Consider the following 17,096-nt stretch of genomic DNA (forward strand, 5'->3'; position numbering starts at 1 on the left):
AATAAGAGCTACAGATTGAACACAGAACAGCATAGGCCGACAATTACAGACTGAACACACAACAGCACAGACAAACAGTTATAAACCATAAACAGTAGACCAGTCGCAGATTTATATACTGAGCACTAAACTGCACAAACACAGTCACAGACTGAACACTGCACAACAGCATGGAGCATAGACACCTGATATGGTGAAAATCTAAACACAATGTTCCGACAACTCTGCCTCATTTTCAAAAAGGCTGGCTTTGTGAATTTCACCCTGGAAACTGCAGATTAAGCTCACCTATTAGACATAGAATGTTAGGACAACGCAAGGACCTGAGGGGTAACTTTTTCACGCAGAGGGTAGTGTGTGTATGGAACGAGCTGCCAGTGGAAGTGGTGGAGGCTGGTACAATTACAACATTTAAGAGGCATCTGGATGGGTATATGAATAGTTTGGATTTAGAGGGATATGGGCCAAATGGGACTAGACTAATTAAGGTATCTGGTCAGCATGGACTGGTTGGACTGAAGAGTTTGTTTCCATGCTGTATGATTCTATGACTCTTTTTAGGCTTCGATTGCTTTGTGTGGCAGCGAATTCCTCATGCTCAACACTCTGTGAGTGAAGAAATTTCTTCTCATCTCAGTTCTAAATGGTTTAACCAGTATCCTGAAACTGTGACCCCAGTTCTGACAAACCCCAGGTCATTGGGAACATCCTTCCTGCATTTAGCCTGCCTAGTCCCTGTTAGAATTTGATAGGTTTCTATCAAATACCATTCCCCAACATTCTTCTAAACTCCAGTGAATATAGTCCGAACCGATCCGGGCTCTCTCCATACATCAGTCTGTGCCATTTCAGGGAAGAGTCTGGGAAACCTTCGCTGCACTTCCTCCATCGTCAGGGAAGGAGACCCCAAACTGCCCACACAATACTGCAGGATGTGGTCTCACCCTGTCCAACTGCGATGAGCCATCCCTGCTCCTGTACTCTAATCCTCTCACTTTGAAGGCCAACATACCATTGGCCTTCCTCCCTACCCACTGCTAAAGAAATGCTGACTTTAAGCAACTCTAAGTGTATTTCAGCATCCATCTCTCACTGCATATTGCCCCTCTCAACTTATACCACTTGGATAATAATTTATCTTGCTATTTTTACTCTCAGAGTGGAAACCTTACAGTTACCCACTTTTGCCTTGGACTTGCCCACTCACTCAGCCTCTCCCAATGCATCTTCCTCACAGTTCACCCTTTAACCCAGCTTTGAGATTTAAATGGTTTCAGCGAGTGAGCTTCAATTGATAAACTGTGCTGCTTGGTTCCCTGAACAGACAGTTCAAATGGAGTTACTTTCGTGTTGTTTTAAAATCAGATTGTACAAGTGAGATAAACCACATTTGTGAGGCTTGTTCATGCTTCTTAGAATTGGAAGTGGAAGAAATGCAAGAATCAAGGCTGCAATATTCATTTTAATCCTTCATTCAAAGGTACAGACTGTATGCATATGGCAAGAGTCTATTTGTACAGAAATTATGTGTGTATATAGCAAGACTCTATGTATACAGCAATGAACTGTGTGGATCCAGAAAATAGATTTATACAGTAAGAAACTGTGTTTTCTTCAACAGATTGTGTTTATATAGTGACTGTTTATACCATAAGACTTAATGTTGCAGCAGGGAACTGTCAGTACAGCAAGAGACTGTGTTTATACAGAGACTCTGTGTTTATACAGAGACTCTGTGGCTACAGAGACTGTGTATACAGAGATTGTGTTCATACAGTCAGAGACTGCATTTATTGAGACTGTGTGGCACAGAAACTGTGTTTGTACAGTTAGAGACTGTGTTTCTACAGCAACTGTTTTTATATAGAGACTGTGGATACAAAGACTATGTGTACACAGAGACTGTATAGATTACAGAGACTATGTTTATGTCGAGACTGTGTTTATACACAGACTGTGTATACAAACTGTGTGGATATATAGGCTGTGTTTAGATACAGACTGTGTGCTTACAGAAACTCTGTGAATACACATATTGTGCTTATACAGAGACTGTATCAGAGGTTGTGTGTATACACAGATTGTATTTAGATAGATAGAGGCTGTCTATACACTGACTGCATGTATACAGAGACTGTATATACAAAGATCGTATTTATATGCAGACTGTTTGGATACAGGGACTCTGTTAATCCAGAGATGGTGTGTGTTCAGAAACTGTGTTGATACAGAGACTGAGTGTATACAGACTGTGTGGATACAAACACTGTGGATCCACAGACTGTGTGCCTGTAGAGACTGTGTTTACACAGATACTGTGTGGATAAAGAGACCATATGTATATACAGACTCTGTTTATACAGAGACTGTGGGATACAGAGACTGTGTATACAGAGACCATGTACAAAGAGATTTTTGTATATACACAGCCTGTATTTATATAGAAACTGTGTTTATACAGAAACTGTGTTACAGAGAGTGCATTTATATAGAGACTGTGTGCATACAAAGAATGTGCACACAGAGACTGTGTGTGTACAGAGGCTGTGAGTGCAAGACTGTGTGTATACACAATAGCATTTTACCGGAGATGATGTGTATACAGAGACCGTGTTTATACAGAGACTGTGTGCATACAAAGACTGTATATACAGAGACTTGTACAATTTGATTTATAAGGGAACAGTGCTTAGAGATGGTATGTATACAGAGACTATGTGAATACACATATTGTGCTGATACAGAGACTGTGTGTGTACAGAGGCTATGTGTACAGAAATTGTGTGCATACACAGACAGTGTTTACACAGAGACTGAGTGTATACAGACTGAATGGATACGAAGACTGTGTGGATCCACAGACTATGTGCCTATGGGGACTGTGTTTATACAGAGATTGTGTGGACAAAGAGACTGTGTGTATCCAGACTCTGTTTGTACAGAGACTGTGGGATACAGAGACTGTGTGTATATAGAGACTGCATACAGGGAGGTCTGCATATACAGAGACTGCTTATATAGAAACTGTGTTTATACAGAAACTGTGTTTACAGAGTGTGTTTATACAGAGACTGTATATAAAAACTGTGAATACACATATTATGCTTATACAGACACTGCATGTGTACTGATGCTGTGTGTACATACTGTGCATATACACAAGTTTTTATACAGAGACCATGTATATACAGAGACGGTGTATATACAAACTGTTTATACACAGACTGTGTATAAAGAAATCTGTGTATATACAAAGACTTTATTTAGTTGTAAGGGGGCTGTGTTTAGATAGAGACGGTGTGCATACGTACACTATGTGAATACACATATTGTGCTAGTACAGAGGCTGTGTGTACAGAAACTATGTGTATACACAGTCAATGTTTACACAGAGACTGTGTATATACAGAGACTGAGCGTATACAGAGAATGTGCTTATATAGAGACTGTGTGTATACAGAGCCTGAGTGTATACAGAGAATGTGCTTATATAGAGACTGTGTATACAGAGACTATTTATACAGAGACTGAGTGTATGCAGACTGTGTGGATACAAAAACAAAAACAGGGTCTATGTTTATACAGTGACTGTGTGGATCTAGAGACTGCATACACACAGTCTGTGCATATGGAGACTGTGTTTATACAGAGACTGTGTATATACACAGACAGTATTTTCCAGAGACTGTGTGTACACTGTGTGTACACAGGGACTGTGTGAGTACAGAAATTGTGTGCAGAATATGTTGAATTAGAGACCGTGTGTATGCAGAGACTTTGTTTATACACAGAGTACGTGGATACGCAGACTGCATATGTATAGAGACTGTGTTTATACAGAGACTATGTGGATGCAGAGACTGTGTTTATTGAAGAGACTATGTTGATACATAGACTATGTTTAGATAGAAACTGTGTGGATGCAGAGACTGTGTTTATGCAGAGACCGTGTTGATACAGAGACTGTGTGTAGATAGAAACTGTATGGATGCAGAGACTGTGTTTATGTGGAAACTGTGTTTATACAGAGACTGTATATAAACAGAGATGATGTTTATACAAAGACTGTGTAAATATACAAACTGTGTATGCAGAGACTGTGTTAATACAGAAACTGTGCGGAGTGTCTGTGTCTAGAGAACAAGAGGCTGTGTGTACAGAGTAAGTGATTGTGTATATAGCAAGGGCCTATACACATACATCCAGAGACTGTGGATTGAGCAGGCCTGAGGGAGCTAATGCAGGCCTAGGGAAGCAGATGGATTGGGAGGATTGGCAGTGCAGTGGCACAGGGAGGGGAGTGTTCTGAGTGGGGAGTTAGCGGGTTTCCCTCAGTGCCCCAAATGCTGAGGTGGGTGTGAAGTCTGTCTCTGACCCTGGGAGCACTGCTTTACTGCTCAGAGGCCTTTTGCATCCTTAATTCACAAAGGTTTGTGTTTCTGTGTTAATATTATCTATCGCCTGTTTACCTTTACAGACTTTTGCACGTCATTCCTGTGTCAAGTTTCATGTATTCAAGAACTTGGATTTTTTTTTTGCCTTGTCCTTTGTAGAAACAAAAACAGAAATTGCTGGAAAATCTCAGCAGGGCTGATCGCATTTTTGGAAAGAAATGAGAGTTCACATTTCAGGTCCAGTGACCATTCTTCAGAACTGATGTTAGCAAGGAAAAAGTCAGTTTTTACGTGGAAGATAGGGTCAGAGGAGACAGTAAGGAGTAAATGATAGGTGGAGATTTTTGGATTTAGATTTTAGATTTGGATTTAGACTTTTTTTGTCATGCATACTCAAGGGCAGGAATGCAGTGAAAAGTGCAGAATGTCACCTCACAAGGCTCCATCTCAGGTGAAAAGGCATCTGGATACAAAAAACTAAGGTACAAAGTAGTAAGAGAAACAAAGTTATAAAAGTTAAGCATTACCTTCAGTGAATAATGGATAAAAGAAATAAGGTAACTATTAACATTAAAGTCCTCCTTAATATAAACTAGAAAAATAAAGGAATCAAGTTAAAAGTTCAACAGATAAAGCCAAAATTCAACAGATAGAGCCCAAAGAGACAGAAATTCAGTTGGACAGATGAAGGACTGTATAAACATCAGCTGAGGAGAAAGAATAGCTGCTAATGAGGACTATTAGTGGCTAACGAAGGCCTCTTCTGCATTCCTGTGTCCAGCTCTGGTTGCCCAATGAGAGGAAGGTATTATTCAGCTGGAGACGGTTCAGAAAAGATTTACCAAGATGTTGACGGGTATGGAAGATTTGAGTTATAAAGAAAGGCTGGATAGGCTGGGACGTTTTTCACTGGAGGGTAGGAGGTTGAGGGGTGATCTTTTAGAGGTTTATAAAATCATGAGGGGCAAGGATAGGGGTAAAGGCACACATCTTTTCCCTAGGATGGAATATTTCAAGACTTGGGCACACATTTTTAAGGTGAGATGAGAAAAATTTTAAAATGACACGAGGATCAATTTTTTTTACACAAAGGGTGGCTTGTGTGTGGAATGAACTTCCGAAAGAAATGGTGGGTGTGCGTGCAGTTACAACATTTAAAAGACATTTGGATAAGTACCCGATTAGGAAAGGTTTGGAGGGAAATGGGCCAGGAGCAGGCAGGTGGGACAAGTTTAGTTTGGGATTATGTTCGGCATGGACTGGTTGGGCTGAAGGGTCTGTTTCTGTGCTGTATGATTGTGCGATAAAAAGGCCTGGTGTGTGGGAGTAGGGGAAAACATGGGGAAAGGGTGCTCAAGCCCTAAACTTGTTGAGCTTGACATTGAGACAATAAGGTGTAGAGCTGGATGAACACAGCAGGCCAAGCAGCATCAGAGGAGCAGGAAGGCTGACGTTTCTGATCTGGCTTCCCCGAACTTGATACTGAGTCCAGAACACTGTAGAGTTCCCAAGCGGGCTTAATGTTTTGTGACTCATTCCACTATGCACTCTGCTTCTCATGGCCTTTGTTATCCATCATTCTGTGACTTTAGGGGCAAACACTGTACAGTGAGGGAGAGGCTGCATTCCAAAGCTTTTCTTGTCATCTGTGTGTTTGACGGGAAAATGGATGTTTGCAACACAGAGTTTCTGTCAGCACCCAAGGAGGGAGAAGACCCAAAGATATTTTATAGTGGTTGCTGTGATTTCAGAGTCCATGTGAACAAAGTAAGTAAGACTCACTCCCTTGGCAGCAGGCCCATTGCAAGCATCGTCCACAACCCTCCCCGAGAGCAGACAGGCAAGAAAAACAACTTTATATTTAAACAGCGTCCTGATTGTCATAGAATGTCCTGGGAATACATGAAGCAAAGTGAGGCACTGAGCTGCGTAATCTGAAATGAGGCCAAGATACAGCCGACAAAGAGGCAGGATTGAAGGGGAATTTTTAAGAGCTGGAAGGGTGGAGAGGGAGAGAATTCGATCAAGCTTACAGTGTGAGAAACCAAAGGCACTCCACCAGTGGTGAAGCCAGTGAACTGGGGGATATGCAAGGGGCTGGAATCAGACAGCGCGGAGAACTTGGAAGGTGGTGGGTTGTTGGAAACCAGAGCAAAGCCATGGGAGGAGTCAATTTGAAAATGTGGATGAGGAGTTTTAAAATCGAGCTGGATACCAACCTGGAGACCGAGTGTGTCACCAGCCCAGGGCTGCTGGAGTTGGCATGAGACAGGAAATTAGGGAACAGTGCAGCAGAAGAGAAGGCTATGAAATTTGCAAGAGTGACACATAGACCTAACAGCTCTTCACGTGGCTCACTGTCTCGTTTTGTTTGATTCCATTCATGTCAAGCATCTTATGACTGTCTCAAAGGCGTTATACAAATGCAAGATTCCACTGTTGGGGTCCCTTTCTATACCTCACACATGCACGTTGGGATAGGCATTGGAGCTGTGAATTTGAGCATTTTTATCAGGTCAGGAATTAGCTGGGGTCGAAATCACCCCGGCGTCTGAAGTCAGTCAGGCATGGATGCGAGCTAGTCTGTGTGCTGTGAGCTGTGACGGCTACAACCTGTCGATTGAGACATGCTGCCACACCTGGTGAAGTTGATGGCGTGTGAATCCAGGCAAGCTGGGCTTGCAGCAGCTCTCGGAAGACAGAACAGGCCCTCCTCCAGATCGTGGCTCCTGGGGGAGGCTCCTGCATTTCACAGAGAGCCATGTGCAAGATGCAGACCTGGGAGACCGTTGTCACCATGGTGACGGGAGCAGCAGGCACAGGGTGGAGGCTGCCTTGTTTTTCTCGGATAAGACTGTCAGCTCGGGTGGGGATTCACCAACAGAAAGTGTTATCTCGAGAAACCTTCTGTCTGTGAACTGTTGCCCGGAACACAACCATTTCCTCAGTGTCCGTTTGCCAGCACACCGGAGCTTCCAGCTTGGCATCAATGGATGGTTCTTTCCAACACTGTGTAAGGCTGGCATGAAATTAACTGGTATAAACAGTGAGTACCCACAGAGCTGTTTATGATTGATATATTTCTCAGGAAGAGAAACTCTTAAGAGATACTGATCATTTTATTGCGACATCCAGGTATTTCCTAATGGTGGGCCTCTCAGAATGCTGAAAGCACAGAAATGATGGCATTAACTTCTCTCGAACAATGCGTCAGTGCTGAGGGAGCGCCGCACTGTCACAGGGTCAGTGCTAAGGGAGTGCCACACTATCAGAGGGTCAGTGCTGAGGGAGAGCCACGCTATCGGAGGGTCAGTGCTGAAACAGCACTGCACTGTCAGAGGGTCAGTGCTGAGGGAGTGCTGCGCTGTCGGAGGGTCAGTGCTGAGGGAGCGCCGCACTGTCGGAGGGTCAGTGCTGAGGGAGCGCTGCACTGTCGGAGAGTCAGTGCTGAGGGAGTGCCGCATTGTCGGACGGTCAGTGCTGAGGGAGCGCCGCACTGTCAGAGGGTCAGTGCTGAGGGAGGGGGCCCTGTCAGAGGGTCAGTGCTGAGGGAGCGCTCCACTGTCAGAGGGTCAGAGCTGAGGGAGCGCTGCACTGTCGGAGGCTCAGTGCTGAGGGAGCGCTGCACTGTCGGAGGGTCAGTGCTGAGGGAGCGCCGCACTGTCGAAGAGTCAGTGCTGAGGGAGTGGGCGCTGTCAGAGGGTCAGTGCTGAGGGAGTGCCGCACTGTCAGAGGGTCAGTGCTGAGGGAGTGGGCGCTGTCAGAGGGTCAGTGCTGAGGGAGTGCTGCACTGTCAGAGGGTCAGTACTGAGGGAGTGCTGCACTGTCAGAGGGTCAGTGCTGAGGGAGCGCCGCACTGTCAGAGGGTCAGTGCTGAGGGAGGGGGCACTGTCAGAGGGTCAGTGCTGGGAGAGTGGGCACTGTCACAGGGCCAGTGCTAAGGGAGTGCCGCACTGTCGGAAGGTCAGTGCTGAGGGAGCACCGCACTGTCAGAGGGTCAGTGCTGAGGGAACGCCGCGCTGTCGGACGGTCAGTGCTGAGGGAGTACCACACTGTCGGAGTGTCAGTACTGAGGGAATGCTGCACTGTTGGTGGGTCAGCGCTGAGGGATTGGGGACTGTTGGAGGGTCAGTGCTGAGGGAGTGGGCACTGTCGGAGGGTCAGTGCTGAGGGAGCGCCGCACTGTCAGAGGGTCAGTACTGAGGGAGTGCCACACTGTCGGAGGGTCAGTACTGAGGGAGTGCCGCACTGTCGGAGGGTCAGTACTGAGGGAGCGCCGCACTGTCGAAGGGTCAGTACTGAGGGAATGCTACACTGTTACAGGTGATCTCTTTTGAATGAGACATTACTGAGACCCTAGACAGATAAAAAGATCGCACGGTACCTTTTAAATCAAAGATCAAGTGATCCTGGTATCATTATGCAGATATTACAACGTAAAGCAAAATAAGAAAATTAAACATAGATCATCTGCTCCTTTACCAAGTGTGATCAGTCCTCCTTTTGGTATTTTCAAGTCAATAATTGTTTAGATGCTTCCCTTTTATTGTTTGGGCTACATTAAGCTGCGGTAGGCCTCTTCTCTCTTTTGGCACTTCATATCAAAGTGGGCTCCTGAATTAGGCCTTCACCCCAGTTTTATATTTGTGAAGCAGGGCTTAATTCAGGCCCTTACTGAACTGCACTTCAGCCGGTACTTTCCACATTAAAACTATCACACTGGATGTGCACAGCCTCCCATTAATTGCCCACCAAAACTGAAACAACTCCGCAGAGGCTTCCAACTCATTCCCACGTCACCCCTTATCTACGTGTGGAGCGTCCTTGGCACTGATCCAGCTCCCTCAGAGCCAGCATTCAGAGTGAACAGAACCTCCCGTTTATATCTGCCCGCCGGGCTCCCTAATTGGAACCAGATTAACAGCCCTCATCTGGGAACTCAGCTTCTATGAGCTCCACCTGACTGACCTTATCAGAGTCACTACATTCCTCCCGCTCTGAGTTTGAAGACAATGGCGGGTTCTTTGTTCGGTAGCCAGGTCAGCTTCCTCCACCTCCACCTCCGATACAGGTGACATGTAACTCTTGCTTCTTGCGCCCGGAGTGTCTTGTTACAAATTCATTCTCCTCTTCAGGTGGCAACATCCACTATGTCCATCTCAGATTCTGAGGTCACTTCAGCATTTCATGGAGAGGGAGAACCGACAAGTTCTGGAACAGTTGGAAAGGCAGTTGAGAAGCCTGGATCATTTTACTCCCATACCGTCTGCGAGTTTGCAGCTTTCATATGGACTACATGCTTGTTCAGGGCCGCAGCACCTACCTGAAGTTCATCCAACGCTGGACCTGACCGCACATCTATCATGCAGGGCCATTCCCATGGTTCCCACACTAAATTTTGTCCCTTGAAGTAAGCTCTCACTCTTGCTTAGCACAGTCTTGTGTCTGGTATTGGCATTCCTGATGCCATTTCACCCACCCCTCCTAGGTCTGGGAAGATCAGAATTAACCTGGTGCAAAGTCTTCTCCCCATGAGCAACTTCTGTTGGAGCTATCCCTGTAGTTGCATGAGAGCTGGTCCGATAATCAAATAGGTACTAGGACAGTGAAGCTGTAGGCTGTTTCATTCAGCCTGCCTTCAAAGTTGGGACTGCTCTTTCTGGCAGACCATTGGATGATGGATGATATGGTGCTGTACTTATATGCTGAATGTCGTTTGACTTTAGGAAATACTCAAATTCCCTGCCCATCATCTGTGACCAAAACTTTCAGGAGTCCATGTCTTGCAAACAATGGGTGCTGTATTTCTACTGTCATTCCCCTCCATGTTTGGCAAATGAACTCTATGCGTGTCCAGCCACTTTGAGTGGGTGCCCACGATGGCTAAGAACATACATGAAAGGACCTGTGTAGTCAACATGTAACCGAGTCCAGGGTTTAGTTCGCCATTCCCTGAATATGAAGAAACTGCTGGCAGTAATTTATGTCCTTGTCGGTTCTCCACCAACACAGCTATGTTTGCATTTAATCCTGGCTGCCAGGCCATAACTTCTCACCAGATCTTAATTTTGGAAACCCCTGGATGACTCTGGTGGTGTTCAGCTGGTATCTGGCGACAACCTTTACTCGAGGCAATAATGATATTCCGTCTTGCACTGTGTTCTGATCTCACGAGGTCCTAAAAGTTTTAATTCTGGTTGTGACGGCCCTTTGGTTTTCCCCTGTCACCAACTGTTTCAGTTTCACCAGGGCCAGATCCTTCTGCATCTAATGTCTAATATTGTTAGCTGTGACTTGGAGAGAGTCCAGAATGGACCATTATGGACTTTTCCAGTGGCAGAACACTACCTGTGTTGTATCTGCCAGCAGGAGGAGATTCAAAGCATCAGTGTTTGCTTCCCCACCCCCACACACACACATACACAGCAGACAATACGTAATTATGCAAACCTTAGTACAGGGGACCACCACTGAATTCAGCCTGAAGCTGTGGGCAGCCCTGCCTTGCTCTCTGTCGGTAGACCCAGCAGGGGTTTGTGGTCCATTATTGTTACAAATTTACATCAGTAAAGGTATTGATGGAACTCACTGACTCCAAACATGACTGTCAAACCTCCCTTCTTTATCTGGGCATACTTACACTGCATTAGTCAAAATCCTGGGTGCATATATTATTGGGAGTTCCTCCCCATTGGGCCACCTATGAGCTAATACTACCCCAATGCCATACAGGGAGGTATCACATGTCAATACTAGATCTTGCTTGGGAACAAAGTGTGCCAACACCTTCAAGGATGGTAGTTGTTTCTTCACTTCTCTGAACGCTGTGGCTTGACTATCTGACCATTTCCAAGGCTGACCCTTTTTAAAGAGTTGATGCAAGGGTGCCATGATGGAGGCGAGGTCATGTATGAGCTTTCCATAAGAATTCACCAGCCCAAGGAAAGACCTAAGTTCCAGCACAGACGTGGAAGCCAGAGCACCTTTGATCATCCTCACCTTATCTTCCAGCAGTTGTAACCCAGTCTTGTTGACTCTATAGTCCAAGTAGGTCACTTAGAGTGCCTCAAACATACATTTTTCCCTTCTAAGGCATGCGCCCGCCTTGGAGAAATGTCTAAGGACTATGTGCAAGTTCTCTAAGTGCTCCTTTTTGGTCTTCCCTATTATTGGCATGTCATCTGGACAAATGGTGATCTGGGGTAGACCTTGTAAAATGTTTTCTATCATCTGTTGAAAAATTGCACGGGTTGATGATACCCCAAATGGCAATCTCATATATTGGTACAGACCCTTATGGGTATTAATTGTAGCATACTTCTGGAGATCCTAATTTATCTGCAATTGCAAGTAGGTATGGCTTATGTCCAGCATCGTGAAGGACAGTGCTCCCACCCCAGGCAGCTTTGCTGCAAAAACACAGTTTACCATTTGCTTAAAATCCACACAACAATAAACCAACACATCAGGCTTCGCAGAAGCCACGACCGTTACTGCCCATTCTGCAAACTGGCCTGGTTTGATGATTCCTTCGCTCTCCAGCTTCCTAATTCCTGCCTCTACTTTTACCCGTAAGGCAAATGGCACTTGGCAGGCCTTACAGAATCATGGGATTGCTTCCTGGTCAACACGTAAGGTGGCCTTGTCTCCTTTAATAGTCCCTGGATGTTCCTGAAAAACTGCTAGGTATTTAGTTAGGACTTCACTCAGGCAGCCATTTTTGAACTGAAAAATATTGGGCAAATCTAGGTGAATCTTTTTCAACCAGTTCTGTCCCATCAAGCTTGGGCCCGAATCATTTACTACAGTGATAACTGAAACAGCTGCTTATCATGACGGACCAGAACTGAAGCAGTACCCTTCATCTCTAAAGGATCCCCAGTATAGGTTCTCAGTCTGGTTGAGGTCTTGACCAAACTTAAGGGTTGGCGTCCAGAGTGAATTTTGTTGAAGAGTGGTTCTACGATCACTGAAACAGCCACGTCAGTACTGACCTCCATCACAACTGAGTGACCATTTAACCAGATGTTTATTTTGACTGGTTCTGATTTTGATGTTGCTAAGCAATTTAGCTGCTCCAGCCCAGATGCAGGTGAACTTTCCAGGGTGTGCACTTTCCTGGATACCAGCCTATGAATTCTCTTACTCTGTTTTGGTCTTTCACTGTCTCGAGTTCACAGACTGGCGGCAACTATAATGGCTTGCTGGCCAGATCCTGAAGAAAATGTTAACCGTTTGGCGGAGGCTTGGCTTTGTTTTGGGGTTTTGCTGTGGGCTGACCTAGAGTCCCTCTGTTTCGGATATGTCATGAGTGAGGCCACAAAATTGCCTTCACTGAAGTGGTGTTCCCCAAACTCAGCTGGACTGACAAGGGTGTCCACTTCCATTGGAATACCCTGTAACTCATATGCTCCATTCGCTGCATTTCCCAGTGATGAAGCCAGTTGTATTGCCTGTTTGAGGTCCAGTTGGGCTTCAGGTCATAGGCGTTTTTGCATGTTGACATCATTGATCTCACATACTGACCTGTCTCTCAGTTCCTCCTAGACCAAAGTCACATGCCCCTGCCAGTTGCCTTAACCGAGTCAAAAAATTTCTGATACAAATGACCCTGGTTCTTGAATTGCTGACTAAAACTGACAGCAGAATTAGAGGAGGCTTGGGGTTGTAATATGCCTGAACTGAATCAGTCAACTTGTGAAAGGTTTTAGTATCTGGTTCCTCAGGGAAAGTTAGGCTCCTAATTACTGAAAAAAAGAAGCGGGTCCACAAGCAGTCAGGAAAATTATTCATTGCTTTTCATTTGCCCCAATGTCATTAGCCCAGAAAAAAATAACGCATTCTTTTCACTCACTGAGCCCAGTCTTTGACAGCAGGATTGTATGAGTCAAGCTTCCCAATAATGGTATGATGCCAGAAATGCTTATCCCAAAACAAAGACTCGTGTTGCAAGCAAATTTCTTCAGCAGCATGCTTTTCTCTCGTCACCACTGAAAGCATTCCACAGAGGCCAGTATCCTGTAAACAATTCACATGGAGAGTCCTTGACACTGACCGAGCTCCCTCAGAGCCAGCTCTCGGAGTGAATAGGGTGTCTGACCATCCTGTTTCTATCTGTCAGCCAAGGCTTCCTGTTGAGGCAAGATAAACAGCCCCAATCAGGGAACTCAGATTCTAAGAGGCCTACCTCATTACAATCACTACAAACATGACCAGGCAGCAAACTTCTTCCCTACACTGTATTCAAACAATTGTCAGTGTGTTTGTGTGGAAGGGAACTCGCTTCAGTTAGCTCATGTGGAGACTTAATGCGAAAATGCCTGAGCAGAATGCAGGCCATGTGTCAGCAAAACACTCTCAGCCTGCAAGAGCAATGAACAATGGATGGCAAAAGCCAGAGGCCAGCATCCAGCAGTTCAGCACAATGCGGCACACAATCAGGCACTCATTGCTGCCATTCTCTTAAGCCTATTAAAAACGAAAAGGTCTAGCAAAGCAACAATGGAGTGTTTATTTGTCCTATTAACCACACAATTGCGAAAGCAACTGTCCAGAATATTGATGTGTTTTCAGACAGGATTGTGCTTTGAATGCAAAGGCACCATGCTGTGGGTCATTCCCCGCATACTGACAACACACTATGACCACTTTCGCTTTCAACCCTAACCTCATAGGTTGTCTCTCCCTCTCAGTGGCTGCTGTTTGAGTTGCTGTGCTGTGCCTGGTCTGGCTGAGTGTCAATGTATTTCCACTACAGGGATGGAAACAGGAGCCCAGTGAACTAAAGTTCAGATTTTCACCCTTAGTTAGTCCCCACAGTCTTCAAGGTCCCTACCTCTCTGCAGGGCCATGTTATGGAGAGGGTCGCAAAGCTTCAGAGTGAGCAAGACCCTTGCAGGAAGGAACTGGGGTGGGTACCATACAGCTGGTTTGGGCACTGCACTGTCTGCTCTCTAAGGCCTTGATGCCCTGTCTGTACAGTTCTGGTTTACTTGCCTGAGGAAGGATATACTTGCACAGCAGGGGATGCAATGCAGGTTCACCACATTAATCCCTGCAGTGGTGGGACTGTACGTGGAGAGATTGAGGAGGTATTCTCTGGAGTTTAGAAGAATGAAACTTAATTTCATTGAATCATAGACCCCCCTACAGTGTGGAAGCAGGCCTTTTGAGAGTCCGCACCAAACCTCTTAAGGGCATCCCATCCTATTCCTCTAACCCTGCATCTCCCATGGCTAACCCATTCAGCATCGACATCACGGGGCACTATGGGACAGCTTAGCACGGCCAATACTCCCTAACCTGCACATCGCTGGGCACTATGGGACAATTTAGCACAGCCAATCCTCCCTAACCTGCTCATCCCTGGACACTATGGGAAATTTAGCACGGCCAATCCACCCTAACCTGCACATCCCTGGGCACTATGGGAAATTTAGCACGGCCAATCCACCCTAACCTGCACATCGCTGGACACTATGGGCAATTTAACACGGCCAATCCACCCTAACCTGCACATCCCTGGGCACTATGGGACAATTTAGCACAGCCAATCCTCCCTAACCTGCTCATCCCTGGACACTATGGGAAATTTAGCACGGCCAATCCACCCTAACCTGCACATCGCTGGACACTACGGGCAATTTAACATGGCCAATCCACCCTAACCTGCACATCCCTGGGCACTATGGGACAATTTAGCATGGCCAATCCACCAAACCTGTAAATCTTTGGACTGTGGGAGGAAACCCGGACAGGCACAGGCAAAATATTCAAACTCCACACGGATAGTTGCCTGAGGCTGGAATCGAACCCAGGTCCGCGGCACCATGAGGTTAGCAGTGCTAACTGCTGAGCCATCACACCACATGTTCAAACTCTCGACAGGTCTTGATAGGGTAGATACAGGAAGGATGTTCCCCCACTGGGCATGTGGGGAGGGGTGATGGAGGATCATGTCCTAGGGGCAGCAGCCTCAGAATGAGTGGGAGGCCATTTCAGACTGAGACAAGGAGGAATTTCTTCACTCAGAGGGTGGGGAACCTGTGGAATTCTGTACCCTGGATGGCTGTGGAGGCTTGGCGCTATATATGTTCAAGGCTGAAATATTAAAAATTGTGATAGATTGGAAGTGGTGTAGAGTTCCAGGATCAGCGGTGATCTAGATAATGAGTAGACAAGCACAAGGAGCCAGGCAGCATTCAGTTTATATGTCCCTAGATTTCCATCAATCCTGTATTGTCTAGCCTTCATGAGGTGGGTATATACGTCTTGTGACCTTGGTGTTATAGCTCTGTCTGAGACACTGAAGAATTATTCAGCTAACCCCTGATAGGATCTAGGAGCAAAGAATTTCATGCTCACGGTCCCCTTGACTGCTCCTGTGTGTGATCTTCACTGACCAAGACACATATATCCACCACAGTCAAAAACCCGATGGTCTGAAATACCTGCACTCCCTAGGTCCCCACCCTGCATGACCCTACAGCCCTCACCCAAATTCTGCTCGCCAAGAATGCAGAGCCAATCTGAGCCTGAACTCTGCAAATAACTACAAAAGTCTCAACCTCTGCGCTTTCCTCTGTCTCATGTGGCAATACCAAGGCTTTATGAGGTATATTTTGACTTGGTTTGTTTAATGAAGAAAGGTTGCAAAAGAGGTGTCGAGCGGTCTACTCCTAGCCAATGAAGTAGACAGTTTGCGAGTCCTTGGGTTTTTTCCTTAAAAGTTGGAATAAAAGAAGTATCCTGAATGAGTGGTGTCAAGCTCCCACACAACCAAGATTTTCAATTTTGGCTTTCTGCTGTTGCTGGGGTCTTGAAGCTGGATGTGGAAACTCCTATTCCTCTCAACTAGAATCATAGAATCCCTACAGTGTGGAAACAGGCCCTTTGGCCCAACGAGTCCATACCAAACATTGGAACATCCCATCTAGATCCATCACCCTATAACCCACCTAATCTGCACCTCTGTGAACCCTACGGGCAATTTAGCACGGCCAATCCACCTAACTTGCACATCTTTGGACTGTGGGAGGAAACCAGACACCCGGAGGAAACCCACGCAGACATGGGGAGAATGTGCAAACGAATTCCTGTACAACTAAAAGCTGGGGCTCTCTTCCTGCTGCTAGAATTGCATGTGAGGCAATCTATTTTCTGAATTTGCCTTTGCCAAGGGCACGTTTATGGTATGTTATTATTTTGGAACAGGTACTGTTTAGTAGTTAAATAATCTATTACTCTGTCAAGTTTTCCAATCGAGTTAAGTTAGTCCAATTTCTCCATTTTTTTGTCATCTTATAACTGTAGTGTATAAATAAAGCGTGTTTTGCATACATTTAAGGTGAGGGAGGAAGTTTAAAGGAGTGTGATGGGCAGGTTTTTTACACAGAAAGTGGCAGGAGTCTGGAACATGCTGCCAGGTGTGGTAAAGGAGGCAGATATGATAAGGACGTTTAACGGACTTATAGATTAGCAAGGAATGGAGGCATATGCACCAAGGGCAGGCAGAAGGTACTGGTTTAATTTGCAATCATGTTCGGCACAACGCAATGGCTGAAGGGCCTGTTCCTCTGTTGTACTGTTCTGTGTTCTCTATGTTCCATGCAGAACGCAGTGCCAGGCACTTACCTTTAAAATAAGTAAAAGTTAGGGTCTAGGTTTTCTTCTTAACATATTTTGAGGGGGTTTGGTCTGGTC

General features: G+C 45.7%; 1 protein-coding gene across 10 annotated transcripts in view; it reads left to right on the forward strand.

The window, feature by feature from the left end:
* Window positions 1–17,096, forward strand: part of dmtn (dematin actin binding protein) — a 95,801-nt gene that overhangs the window by 7,798 nt on the left and 70,907 nt on the right. Inside the window, exon 1 of one of the 10 annotated variants that reach the window (XM_059641192.1) lies at window positions 5,125–5,250. The exons of 5 other annotated variants lie outside the window; for them this stretch is intronic. The gene's annotated coding sequence lies outside the window, so the exon portion shown is untranslated. Of the gene's footprint in view, window positions 1–5,124; window positions 5,251–7,183; window positions 7,441–17,096 lie in introns of those variants that run through there. 4 more of the 10 variants (XM_059641194.1, XM_048522872.2, XM_048522871.2 and 1 more) reach the window with 4 other exon arrangements.

This window comes from Stegostoma tigrinum, chromosome 40 (assembly GCF_030684315.1).
Source record: "Stegostoma tigrinum isolate sSteTig4 chromosome 40, sSteTig4.hap1, whole genome shotgun sequence".
NCBI classification, from domain to species: domain Eukaryota; kingdom Metazoa; phylum Chordata; class Chondrichthyes; order Orectolobiformes; family Stegostomatidae; genus Stegostoma; species Stegostoma tigrinum.